Here is an 11,177-nt window from a genome sequence, read left to right on the forward strand (position 1 = left end):
TTGTGATTTAGAAGATATTTGGTCTTTATCCACAGTTTCTGCCTTACAGTTCCCAAAGCCGTTGGAATTTCCTAAGTGTTGAGAGTGCTAAAGGAGTCTTTTGTTTAGTTAGTGAAATGATTATTTTTGACCTCACCCAAGGTTTGTCAAGAGAACCAACCATGTGATGAGAAGTTTGACATTTTCAGGCCCACCTCACACCCTCACTGAAGATTGAGTTCCACTGCCAATGGCCACTTATTACATAGTCATTATGTTTTATGGAATATCGACTATAGTAAAGCCTCCATAAAAACCAAGGAGGACAGCTCATTGGCCCTTTCTTTTAGTGAACGTCCATGTGGGGGAACAAGAACACTTCCACGTGCCACCATGCTGGGCCCCAAGCTCCATGAGGACAGAGCTCCTTTGTTCAGGACCTCATCCTATATATCTCTTCATGTGGCTGTTTAATATCCTTTGTAATAAATCAGTAATCTAGTAAATAATACATTTCTCTGACTTCTGTGAGCCATTCTAGCAAATTTATCAAACCCAAGGAGATATTTGTGGGACACTCTGAATTATAGCGAGTTGGTCAGAAGTACAGATAACAACCTGAACTTGCGATTGGCATTCCGAGTTGGAGAAGGTTGTTGGAACCTCCAGCCTATAGCTGGTTGGTCAGAAGCACAGGTAAGAGCCTGCACTTGATACCAGAGTCTGAAGGGGGGTGAGGAGGTGGGGCAGAAAGGGCAGTCTTGTAGGACTGAACACTTAACCTGTAAAATATGATGCTATCTCCAGGTAGATGGTGTCATAATTGAGGTGAGTTCTTGGACACCCTGCTGGTGTCTGAGAATTGTGTGTTGGTGTCGGGGAAACACCCTCTCCTAGTTTGGAATTGGGCCTAGGAACCATTTTCATTCTTCAGCCTGGCAAGAATCTAGTCTAAACATGTGTTCACATAAGCCTCTTTTTTACACTGATTACTGGGATAGGACTGGAGTCAGGAATACCAATTTGTTGATGCTTTCTTAATTTTGCAGGAGACGTGTTAATCCTCACTCAAGGATATTTTTTCCATTGCTTTTCAGAGAGAGAGGGGGAGGAAGAGAGAGAGAGAAATGTCAATGTGAGAGAGACACATTGATTGGTTGCCTCCTGTATGCACCCTGGCAGGGGCAGGGGATACCGAGTTATGTGCCCTTGGCTAGAATCAAACCTAGGACCCTTGATCCACAGGTCAATGCTCTACCAAGCTGGCTAGAGTGGGGGGTATTTTTTGTTGACATATAATATTAGTTTTAGGTGTGCAGCATGGTTCAATATTTGCATACATTATGAAATAATGTTTTTAAGTTTATGCATGCATATGCACCCATGTAACCATCACACTGATTAACATATTGAACATTTCTAGCACCTCTGAAGGTTCCCTATGCTCCCTTAATTTTTAAAATAAGAAAATATTTTATTTCTCAAATAGTATATATAAAACTATATATATAAAATATAGTATATATAAAACAAACAAAAAACTCATGAGGCAGAATAGTTGAGAAGAGGGCTTGCCATACTTTATACATAGATCTGGGTCTTTGCATAGACTTCAATGGGAACTCTGTGGTAGATGCTTTTTGGAGGGTATACTAAGACCAAGGATGTGATGGAAAATACAAGTCACAGTGAGGGTGTGGAGTAATTAGAATTTTGTGTAACAGTCATGGATGCACAAACAGATACAATCACTTGGGAAGACTGGCAGTATCTGCATATGTGTTCCCTATGACCCAACAACTCTAATCCTACATACATATGCAGCAAAAATACATACATGCTTTCATCAAAAAAAGTATACTAAAATATTCAAAGAAGCAAATGGCGTGTCAACGACAGAATTCATAACTAGACTGTGGTATATTTACACAGTGGAATACTATACAGCCATAACAACAAATCATCCACAGATACATAGAACAATATGGATGAATTTCACAAACATAATATTAGGGGAAAAAGATAGATACAAAGAGTGCATACATTATGATTCCACTTTTATGAAGTTTAAAATTAATCCTGAAGTCTAGATTGTAGTTACCTTTGAGTAGGAGTAGTGATGAGAGAAAGAGTTTCTAGGGTGCTGGTAACATTCTGATCTTGGTTATACAGATATGTTCAGTTTGTAAAACTTATCGACCTGTACACTTACATTCAGATAAGTATGTAAGGAAGCGTATGTTAATTATTCTTCAATTCAAGTGTTTAAAAATGAAACCAGCCAAGTGTAGATAAACGTCATCTCCACTTGGAATGACAGTGCAACTGGATGAAGGAAACCACACTGCACTCGGACCCTCCACCATGATGGGCAAGCCTCCCCGGGAAGAGATGGAGAATGGGCCTTCTATGAAAAAGGAATGGTGCAGGCAAAAGCAGAGAGGTTAGAAAGAATGAGGAGCACTTGAAAAATGAGAAAATTGTCAAAGAATATGGGTGGTTTAAGAAAGAAGCAGGAGAAAAATCTCAAAACGAGGCTGAAGGAGCCTAAAGAATTTGGTCTTTATTCATCGGGCATGGTGGAACTACTGCCTTTGTTTGTTTGTCTGTTTTAGTGAAGAGCAACAGGAACAAATCTACACTTTGGGAAGACCAATGTGTGGGATGCAGGGGAGAAAGCAGAGAACATGATTAGGTGGGGGCAGCACACAAGTGTGACAAGGCTCTCTGTGACCTGGACCCTGCCCACCCACCTCTTCAACCCAGTCCTTCACCGAATCCCACCCACCACAGTTACCCAATCACTTGTATTTCTTCTGATGAAACCAAGCCCTCTCAGCTCTGCACTGGGGTTCCATCCCCTTGAAGGACCATTTCTCTGCTCCCTTACTAGGCACACACTGGAAAAGAGCCATCTCCCCTCCCAGATGCACTCCAGGAGCTTCACATAAAATAAACCAAAGCCTACAAGTGCAAAACTTGTCTTCAGGACCAAAGAGTGTGTATACAAACCAAATAAGGAATGTAAGATGTAAATAGTTTCTATAGTCAAATTGCCTGCAAACTGAAGGGAAAAAATATATTAATTTTTTAACAGTAATTTACAAATAACACTTCATTCAGTAGTTTCTCAGTACTCCTGAGCCATTTTCAGCGGTTTAACTGTGGTCTTGATTACCACAGAAACATGTAGTAGTGTCTACAATGAAAAGCCACCAGGGATCACGCCAGAAGATAACCACAGCCCAATTTTGTTTGGTGCACAATGTACCATGCCTTTCCCTTGCCACACTACCAATGAGAAAGATTCTCCACAGTTATTGGCAAGAAATTAAAATTGGGTACTGCATTATTGAATTAATTTTTATAGGCTCAAATTGCAAAATGCTTGATGAAAATGTATAAGCACAAAAGAGGGTTATCTGGTTGCTTTCCAAGATTTAAAAAGGAAACAGGAAAACCCAAGTACTAATTCACATCTTGGACACCTACGCAAGCACACCGGTAAGCATTAAGTGCAGTCTGCTATAAATGTAAATATGGGCCAAGGTGGCACACATGCCAGGCAGTGGCAAATAAGAAGCACAAATATTTGTAGAGCAGAAAAATGTCATGACTCAACCCTGATGGGAAGAATGGAAGTCAGCTGATACCTCTTGAAGCAGGTGGGGCTACAGTGAGCTGACTGAGAATCGTAGGGTATCCAAAAGAAAGGGCAGGAAGGGGATCCCATAGGACAAAGGCCTTTGCTGAAGATCAGCATTTTAAAATTTCAAAAATACTGATGCTCAGGCCCTATCCTCAGGTTTAATTAGTCTAGAGGGGGTTCAGGTATGGGGATTTTCCAGGTAATTCTAAGGTGTAGGAAAGGTTAAGAACCAATAAAAGAGCAGTGAGGCAGGGCTGTTATATCTGTGGGTGAGTTCAGGTTGCAATTCTTACCTGATGGGAATATTACGTCACCCCACCCCACCCCTTTCGACTGTACCTCCCCTCCCCCAGCCCACACTCACCCTACAACCTCTAGCTGCGGCTTGATGTCTCCCAAGCCAGGGCCCTGGAACACTCAGTCTTTTCTCTCCCCAACCCCAAATCTCACCCCAGCACAACTCTCTCAATTAGTCACTAAGTTCCATTTATTCTGTATCTTAACTCTCCGATCTGCCCTCCCCTTCCCATCACCATAGTTGCCACCTTATTCTGGGCATTTGTTTACTCAACAAATATTTGAGTGTCTACCACTCTTTAGGTGCAGTGCATTGGCAAATAAAACATAGTTCCCACCCTGAGAGGCTGACAGCCTAGTGGGGGAGAAAGACCATATATAAGTCAGTGAACAAATAAGTGAAGTAATGTAAGTACCAAGAAGGAAACAGCTGGGTGCAGGGAGAGAGTAAGGGGAGGCAGAGAGAATCTGACTAGATGGGGAGAACATAGGGGGCTTTCAGAAGGGTCACATTATTTCTTTCGAAACTCTCAGTCTCCTTCCCCTCCAACCCACTCCCTATGCAAGCCCCAGTATGATTTTTGTAAGGCTCAGATGCCTTTGTAGGGCTCACTGCTCCTTCATGACCCAGCTCCCACCTACCAACCCAGGACCCCACACCTCGGGGCTCTAACCACATCCAACCTCTAGCAGCTGCAGGATCGCCATGATCCTTTAAACCCACTGTATACACAATTGCCCTGCCTAGAATGCCCTTCCCATGTCCTCCCTCTGGCATATTTCCTTTTATTTCTCAGGACACTTCTTATGGAGGGTAAAGGGGGAAGAAATGGTGATGGAAGGAGACCTGACTTGGGGCAGTGGACACATAATACAATATATAGATGATGTGTTATAAAATTGTACACCTGCAACCTATATAATTTTATTAAACCAATGCCACCCCAATAAATTCAATAAAAAGGAAAAAAGAGCACATCTTATGTCACCTCCTATGATTAGCCTAGTGGGGCCTCCCTCGTTCGAGGGGGGCTGTCACTTCTACGGGGTTTCAGAGCACTCCATGTTTACACGAAACATAGCCCTTTCTGCTCTGGGATGTGCCTGGTGTTCCTGGTCTGCTCCTCTGAGTTGAAGATTCTTCAGGACAGGGGCTGTGTCTCATTCTTCTCTGTTTCCCATGCCTGGCACAGTCCTGGGCACATTAACACACAGCAAATGTGAACATATGCCTGGAAGGTCCTTTGACTGCTTTTGGCCTCTTAGCTGCTCCTGCTAGGCCTTAAAAGAATATAGGGTGACTGACTGTCCCTATTTGCTCTTAAGTACTAAAACCAGAGCTAAAGCCATCTTCTATCTCCAAAGCCCATGTTTTTTCCTGCATAATGATGTCACAATGGCCTGTTTTGTTTTTTTTTTGCTGTTTTTGTTTGTTTTTTTAAATATATCTTTATTGATTTCAGAGAGGAAGGGGAGTGAGAGAGAGATAGAAACATCAGTGCTGAGAGAGTCGTCATTGATCGGCTGTCTCCTGCAAATCCCCTGCTGGGGATCGAGCCTGCAACCCAGGCATGTGCCCTGACCAGGAATCAAACCTCGATTTCCTGGATCCTAGGTCAATGTTCAACCACTGAGCCACGCCCGGCCGGGTTCTACACTGCTTTTAAAGTCATCAGCACTATCTAAATTGCATAGATAACAGATAAACAAGAAGAAAAACTCACTCAAATCCCATCTCTAACCATATTCACTGTTAACGTCATAGCACATATACTTTCAGACATTTTCCCAAGCAAAGCCGTCACATACAAATGTGTCCAGGTTGTGACCAGGCATAAACGGGTATGTGTGTATGTACTGTTCTCTCCTCTACAGGCCCAGTGTTGTGACTGCCGCATTTTATGCGTAAGAGACATCTATGCTGAAAGTTCAAAATTGTGGTTCAAACACAGTTGGGTTTTTGTTGCTGTTATATTGTATTTTTGTGAGCTTTTTTTTCCTTTTTACACTTAACCAGCTGCTTAAAAGAGAACATTCTGCTTTCATTTGGACCACATATTCTATACCTTTAGTTTATCCTCAAGTGTTTCAAGCAATATACAATGAACCAGTCCAATTCCCATCTGGGGGCCTCCTTCCTCCCGCTCCAGTGTGGGCTGGGTGCCCTATAGGCTGCTGCCCAGCAATCATGATAGCGAGACTTCCCTGCTTCACGTGTTCCCCACTACCCTCTTTCTTAGATTACTCTCTCTTACTGCTGATATCCATCCTCAAGTAACCTTTTAAGAAAAGGAGTGTTGGAGAACAAAAATTATAATCCTTAAATAATTGAAAATGCCTTTTCCTCCCTTCAAACTCAATTAATAGTGTGGCTTGGCATAGCAGTCTGGATTTAAAATTATTTTACCCAGAATTTTGAAAGCTTTGCCCTATATTATCTCATGATACTGATAAGTTTGATGCATTTAATCATAATTGTCCTTTGTAAATTTTGTGTTCTCTCTCTCATCTTAGGTTTTAAGGTGTGTGAGTTGTGTTTATTTGAGTAATTGCTGGGTAAAAGGGAATGTACATTTTACTGAGGTAGGCAGAATAATGTACCCCCACCCCCAGATACCCATGCCCTAATCCTCAGAACCTGTTGTGAATTTGTTCTCTTACATAGCAAAAGGGATTTAGCAGGCTTGACTAAGGTTACTGACCTGGAGATGGAAGTTATCCTGGGTTATCTGGGTGGGCCCAATCTAATTACATGAGTTCTTAAAAGTAGGGAGCCTTTTCTGAGTGGGTCAGAGCTGGGGCAGAAGAAGAAAGAGGTGTCAAGTGTGGAAAGGACTTGAGCTGTCATTGCTGGCTTTGAAGGTGGAGGAAAGTGACCATAAGATGAAGACTGCAGGTAGATTCCAGAAGCTGGATCTACCCTCAGCTGACAACCAGCAAGCAAATGAGGACCTCAGATTTATATCTTTGAGGAACCCAATGTGCCAACAATGGGAATAAACTGGACATGGATTCTCCCTAGAGCCTCCAGAAAGGGACACAGCCATTATGGCAGCTTAATTTTAATTCAGGGAAACCCATTCTAGATTGTGCCCTACAGAGTATCAGTTAATAAATTTCTGTGTGCACATGTGTGGTTTAAATATGTGTTGTTTAAAGCTACTAAAGTTTGTGGTAATTTATCACAGCAGCAACAGAAAACCAACACATTTATATTTTGACAAGTGCTGCCAAAATTTCATCCCCCAAAGCTGAATTTATTTATACTTAGACCAATAGTTGTTGAGAAAACTTCTCAAAACCTTCACCAACATAGGATATTTTCAATATCTTAACTTTTCCAAGCTTATACTGAAAAAATATTTCATTTTTGTTTCTATTTGTAGTCCTCTAATCTTTTAAACAAGGCTGAGCATCTTTTATATATTTGTTAAACATGTTTTATTTTGTTTGGAATTACACTGTCTTTTTTTATTCCTAGATTTCTAAAATTTCAAACTGTTATGACCATGTGTATAAAATGCATCCTGTTAGGTACTTGTCAGATGCCTTTAATTCAATGACTGGTATCTCCTTTCTGCTCTGGAAACTCCGTTACATATTACACCATGTGGCAGAATTTGCTAGCTGCCTAACTCAATCTCAATATCTTCCTCCTGAGTAACAGTATCCTAATCTATATCTGATCATATTGCTGCACAAAATAAAGGACTACATTTCCTATCTTTCCTTGCAGCTAGATTTGTCAAGAGAGATGGAAGCAGAATTACGAGAAAGCTATTTAAAGATAGTTGCTACAGCTTAGAAGGCCCTTTTTCTTTTTTGGTCCTTCAGGCCTTACATCTCTTTTGGCCTGTGTTCAGACATATGTCTGCAGCACCAGCAGCCATCTCGGGCTCTGAGGTGGCCTTGCGAAAGGAAACCATTTACTAGGTGACAGAATGGGAAGGTACCAGCCTGGTGTTCCCAACGATTCACTGATGTCATCAAACCACCTCAGAACTGTCTACTTTTTTTTTTTTTTTTTAATATGTCTTTATTGATTTCAGAGAGAGGAAGGGAGAGGGAGAGGGAAATAGAAACATCAATGATGAGACAGTCATTGATCGGCTGCCTCCTGCATGCCCCCTGCTGGGGATCGAGCCTGCAACCTGGGCATGTGCCCTGACCAGGGATTGAACTGCAATCTCCTGATTCATAGGTCGATGCTCAACCACTGAGCTATGCTGGCCAGGCTGTCTACTTCTTTTATGTGAGTGAGAAACTTCTATCTTGTCAATCTCTTATTCCTTTACGGTCTTCTGCTGTATGATGCAGGCAAATCCGATCCTAGTAAAGAATCCTAGCACTAGTCTGCTATGTCTTTTATCTCTTCTATTTCCCATCTCTCTCTCTGTTCTATTTTCTAGGTGAGTTTCTTTACTTCATCTTTAAAACTTTCTAGTTTTTAAATTCTTTCAATTACAACTTTATTTTCCAAGAGTTCTTTCTTTTTCATAACACAGTTTCTTGTTTTATGGCTATATATGTCATAGCTTTTTATATCTCAGAAACTACTAATTGGAAAGTCTCTCCTATTTTGAAATGTGCTTTTGTCCTGTGACTTCTTTCTTTCCTTTTTATTTTTCTGTTGGTTCATTTGGGTTTTCCTCTTCATATTAGAGGCTTTCAGTTGATATATATTGATCCTTGGTTACAGTTCACATTAAGAATGAGGCAATAATGAGACAAATTAATACCTGCCTCCTGATAAGATGCACTGAGAAAAACACCTACTTCAGGGATATTCTGCCAAAAGAGCATAATCTGAACTTAATGGAGACACATTAGACAAATCCAAACTGAGTGACATTCTATAAAATAATTAAAGTGCAGTCTTAATGTCAAACGAGACACAAAGACTAAGGGACAGATCCCATTAAGAGAGATAAAAAAAGACATGGCAACTGAATGCAACATGATCTAGAAACTCTTTTTGCTAAAAAGAACATTTAACAAAATACTTGGCAAAATCTGAATAAGACCTACAATTAGATGCTAATATATCAATGTTAATTTCCTAATTTTGATAATTTTTCTGAACTTGTGCAAGAGAATGTTAAAGAAAGACACACTGAAGGATTTCAATCTAATGGGAAATCAAGCCTATAACTGACTCCCAAATGGTCAGAAAAAAATAAAATGTATGTATACCTATCTACCTATTTGTCAAGACAGTGAGAGAGAAAAGAATAAAGTAAATATGTTAAAATATTCATGTTACAGGAACCTGGGAATAGTGTATGTGAGAACTCTTTGTGCCTTTTCCCCAACTTTAATGAAAATCTAAAATTGTGCCAGAATAAAAAAGTTAAAAAAAATGACTATGGCAATAGAAGGATTCCTTGGGAGCTGTGGGTCCCTGGGCTGGTTCATGGCAGGCTTCAGTCGAGGTCCTGCAGACAGGAAACCAGCTGTAACTCTGGGAACCTCCAATGCCAGAATTAGGAGGTGTTTACCCTGGGAGTGTTTTCTCTAGTCATCTGCTCTAGTTTTTCCCAGGCAGTATCTTAAGATTATTTGTACTTTCTGAGTTTTGGCCGGGGGTACATAGCTGTCTACAAATACTTTCAGTCCAATTTCTCAGTCCATCCCTTATTGCATCTGCTGTGTCAAAGCCTAGAACACGCCTGGGGCTCTGCCAGTCAGTTGGGCCATGGCTTCCTCCACAGTGTTTCATCAATCAGCTCATTAATCTGTTTTGCATCTTCCAGAAATTTGTCGAAATATCTTGTCTAACAAAGACCCATCCCAGTACTTTCATTGTGTTAGTTTAGATTTCATTCTCTACATATTTTTATTCCTAAGTATGTGCTTATTAATCAGCCGTCTTGAACCAGAATTCTTTAGACAACTTAATGTTAATTTTAATCTGTAACTTATTACTCAAGGAATACATCTTTTTTTCCTACTTCTTTTGTTGCATACTGTGACTCCTTCAGCTCTTCAACATTCCATATTGTCATAAGCTTTCTCAGATATAAGCTATAGTGATATAGATCACATTGAATTCTCAGCCCCCCGTGTATTTTATCATTCTATTTATTTGATCACTTTGTCAGTTATATTATTTAATTACTTTGTGTGCATTGTCTTCTATAGCTTCACTTTACATATTTGGGCTTGCTAAGGCCAAACCCAATTGATTCCTTTTTTATATTTTATCTGAAGTAGGAATATGCCCAGAAGAGCAGGGCCACCCAGCACATCACCTGCTACCTCTCCTCCCAGCCATGGCCAGGTGTCTGCCCCACGTGGGCAGCCTGTCCAGTGGTTGATCAGAGACCTTTAATTGGTGTGGCTCTACTAGAACAGCTGATCTGGACAATCAGATTCCCTCCGTTGTGAAGTCAAACTATAAAACACAGTGATTGTGACTAGTCCGAGGCAGGCATTGATTGGAGTGACAAAGTCATGTCAGCTCAGTGGCTGAGGCAGCCACTTGCAAGATGATGAATTAGCAAATAAAACTGATCTTCAGAGAGATGAAAATGGTATCTATGTGGGAAAGAAGCTGAGATTAAGTGAGAAAGGGAGAGAGAATTTATCTTGGTTCTGAAGAGCTTTCCAGTTTGTGCGAGGCCCAAATGCACAGAATTCTGAAAAATCTGTAACAATGAAATAAATCTCCCTTTGTAATAATTAAGCCAGTTTGAGTGGGTATCTATTTCTTGCAACCAACAAAATAAAAATCCTTAGCTTTACTATTTTAATTCTTGGTTTTCATTTTTTTTAAAAAACAGAAAGAACTCTTTATTAACAAGGCTATGCATACAAATTAACACCTATATCAATAAGTGCACAAATTAAAATGTCAGAGAATTAGAGGTTGCTTTTTAAAAAATCCTCTGACAGAATGTAGAGTCCTCCTCACTAATCCTTGACTGTTTCTCATCATTTTAATCTAATCCGATCACTAGAGTAAAAATTTCTTCTGAGGAAATTCATTTTTGTTGTTTCAAGAGTAAAGAATGAGGCATGAATTTTCCATTGTAAGTTCCCCTATAGGAGCTCTAGCCAACAACTGATTAAGGAAACCCAGTGCTTCCTCTGCTTCCTTCATTTGCCCTTTGTCATTTTTTTTTCCAGAAGCAATAGGAGAAAGATCCAATGCTTTCAATATGTTTTCCTATTTGCTCTTGTGAAATTGTTTTAGTGCAGGTCTATCCTCTATACACATCTGGACCTGTGAAGCTAGAGTTTCTTATTTTTA

The sequence above is a fragment of the Miniopterus natalensis genome, chromosome 10, assembly GCF_054644295.1.
Source record: "Miniopterus natalensis isolate mMinNat1 chromosome 10, mMinNat1.hap1, whole genome shotgun sequence".
Taxonomy (NCBI): domain Eukaryota; kingdom Metazoa; phylum Chordata; class Mammalia; order Chiroptera; family Miniopteridae; genus Miniopterus; species Miniopterus natalensis.